Source organism: Chinchilla lanigera, unplaced genomic scaffold (genome assembly GCF_000276665.1).
Source record: "Chinchilla lanigera isolate Chin_1 unplaced genomic scaffold, ChiLan1.0 scaffold00052, whole genome shotgun sequence".
Lineage (NCBI taxonomy): Eukaryota > Metazoa > Chordata > Mammalia > Rodentia > Chinchillidae > Chinchilla > Chinchilla lanigera.
This window is the reverse complement of record NW_004955453.1, coordinates 8,262,621-8,266,055: the sequence shown is the minus strand read 5'-3', so window position 1 is coordinate 8,266,055 and position 3,435 is coordinate 8,262,621. Positions and strand designations below refer to the sequence as shown.

Below are 3,435 nucleotides of genomic sequence, written 5' to 3'. Positions count from 1 at the left end.
GAAGAAAGAAGTGAAATTACCATTATTTGCAGATGACATGATACTATACATAAAAGACCCCAAAAACTCCACCAAAAGGTTTCTAGATTTAATAACCAAAATTAGTAGCATGGCTGGATATGAGGTTAACACTTGAAAATCAATAGCACTCCTGTACACAAACAACAAACTCATTGAGAGAGAAATTAGGGAAACCACACCCTTCACAATAGTATGCAAAAAAAATGAAATACTTAGGAATCATTCTAACACAGGATGTAAAAGATCTATACACTGAAAATTACAGTATGCTGGAAAAGGAGATCAAAGAGGATATCAGAAAATGGAAACATATCCCCTGCTCATGGATAGGAAGAACCAACAAAATGAAAATGGCTATACACCCAAAATTATTTTACAGATTTAATGCAGCCTCTATCAAAATACCATTAACATACATAATGGAACTAGAGAAAACATTCCTAAAATTCATTTGGAACCAGAAGAGAGTCAGAATAGCAAAAGCAATTCTGGTCAATAAAGGCAAAGCAAGAAGCATCACAATCCCTGACTTGAATTTTTTTTAACTAAAAGAGCTGAAAATTTTATTTTCATATTTCATGATGCAAACAAAACTGTACTTTCTACACTTTTATCACACTTCTCCCTTCAAAACTATTCTCTCTTTGATAGGAAGGGCGAGCAAGTCCTCCTTGTCATTCATGCTGTTAAAAAACACCCAGAGTTGAAGCACCATGATCCCCTTGTGAAGCAGAGCAAATAATATAAAACTGATACAAAGAGGCACCCCTCTAGCTTTATCAGTCTGGTTGAGTCATTTCTGGCCCAGTGAACACCATCATGGGCCAAGCTGGAGGTCTCATCATTGGAGGCCTAGGCATCATTGGCATGTGGCCTCCAATGGACAGCCTCATTCCAGGAGCAGGCCCCGCTGGCATCATCCCAGGAGGATTGGGGCTCCTCATTGGCATCATGGGAGGGCCTTCCATATGGGGTGCTGGCATCATACCAGGGTGAGGAGAACTCAGGAGACTGTGTGAAGGTGGGATCATGGATCCTGCTGGAGGAGGAATGGAGAATGGAGTAAGAGGTATCTCTCCTTGTTGAAATGCAGTTTTGTCATTCAGGCTCTGAGCTTGTTCTTCCATCCATTCCTGATAATAGTCTTTTACATTCTCTTTATGTTTCCTCCCACTGCAGTGTGTCTTTCTCACAGACGGAGAGTCATGGGTGAGGTATGTATCACAGTAGTCACAATAAAACCTGGGTGTGTTTTTCTGTGGCCCATTGGTGGCTCCCTCCCCCTGACTTGAATTTATCCTACAAGGGTACTGTGATAAAATCAGCATGGTAATGGCTAAAAACACAGACCTGAGGATCAGTGGATGAGATTAGATGATGGAGACACAACTACAAACACACTCAACCACCTTATATTTAACAAAGGGTCCAAATATGTTCACTGGAAGAAATATAGCCTTTTCTAAAATGATGGTGGAAAACTAGCTGTCTATGTGCCAAAGACTAAAACTAGACCCATGTCTATCACCATACACTAAACTAAAGTCAAAATGGGTCAAAAATCTAAATATTAAAACAGAAACACTAAATCCACTAGAAGAAAAAATAGGTAGAAATCTTGAAGACATAAGTAAAGGCAGACACTTCATCAACAAAACCCAAACTGTACAGAAAATACTCCAAAGAATCAAAAATTGGGATCTCCTCTTATTAAAAAACTTTTGCATGTCAAAAGAAATCACCAACAGAGTGAAAAGACAACCCACAGAGCAGGAAAAAACTTTAGCCAACAGTCCCTCAGACAAAGGACTTATACCTAAAACTTTTTAAAAATTGAGAAAAAATGGACCTCCCCCCAAATTTAAAGACCCAATCTAAAAATGAGCATCTGAGATGAATTTGCATTTCTTAATGAAGAAATACAAATGACAAATAAATATATGAAAAAATGTTCAACATCATCTGTCATTCAAGAGATGCAAACTAAAGCACTGAGATTTCATCTCACTCCAAAAAGAATGGCTATCATCAAGAAATCAACCAATAACAAGTGCTGGAAGGGCCGTGGACAAAAAGGAGCTCTTCTCCACTCTTGGTAGAAATCAGTGTGGAAATTCCTCAGAAAAGTAGGATTAGAGGTCTCATTCAACCCAGCTATTCCCTTGCTGAGTACTTTCCCAGTAGAATTAAAAACATCACACCATGGTGATATACGTGCACCCATGTTTATAAGAGCACAATTTGTAATAACTAAATCTTGGAAACAACTCAAATGCCCATCAACCAAGGAATGGGTAGAAAAAGATGTAGTATTCTTATTCAGTGGAGTACCACTATGCCATAAGGAAGGATAAACTTGAGACTTTTATAGGTAAATGGATGCAACTAATGACAATACTCTTAAGAAAAATAAATCAGTCTCACACATATAAACATTGTATTGTCTCCCTAGTGTATGAAGTTGAAAGAGTAAATAAGATCCAAAATGTCCAATAGATATTGTGAAATGGGAAGAAACTGTTCAAAAGGAAAGAGAAACTGGGATGGAGGAAGGAGAAAAGAAGGAAGAGAAAAAGGAAATATATATATATATGTGTGTGTGTGTGTGTGTGTGTGTGTGTGTGTATAGGTAAGATTGCTACAGTAATTTCTACTAATTTATTGAAAAGAAAGTTTTATATTTGTATTATTTGATTAAGTTTTCATAACTATATCTTGTAATCTGAAGCAACTAGTTGAAGATAACAATAAGCAATGTAGTAACCATTGTTATTCTACTATCTTGTTATGAAATTTTGCATCTTTTTTATTGTCTTTTCTTTTTCAAATAAAAAAGAGGAATTGTATAAAGTATCTACAGTATAATATTTGGAACAAAGAAATGGTCAAAAGAATGTCTAGCTTTGCATTTATTTGCATGACTCTTACATGCAGTACTATAACATATAACAGAATATAAAGCTACAGTACTGTACAGTACAATTAGCAATAATTAAAGTACTGTACCACAGAAGAAGCCACCATAAGGCCACAATGTGATTCACATTCCCGTGCTTTAAGTCCAGTGCAGGTTGTACATCCAACTGTCGAGTCATAAATCCAAACAGTGTAGCTCATTGGTAAATCTAAAAAGTCATTAAACACCTAGGTCATTCAATAAGAAATACCTACATTTGAATAATATCAATCAATACCTTGCAATGCCCCACTTAAAAGTAGGTTTTGATCTAAATGCATAGATTAAATAATAACCAACTGGCAAGTTATTTTAGCAAAAATAACCATGGTTTTATATTGTATGGATTAAACACAAATGATTAAATTAACTTTCCAATTCAACTTCTCGTCATCAGAAACACATTTAACATATGTCTTTATTTCTGTTATTAGTTACTATTGACCCAAATGTAAATG

At 36.0% G+C, this 3,435-nt stretch overlaps 1 pseudogene; it reads right to left on the bottom strand.

The window, feature by feature from the left end:
- Positions 1 to 800: 800 nt before the first annotated feature.
- On the bottom strand, positions 801 to 1,349 carry LOC102010333 (annotated as a pseudogene).
- Positions 1,350 to 3,435: the final 2,086 nt, after the last annotated feature.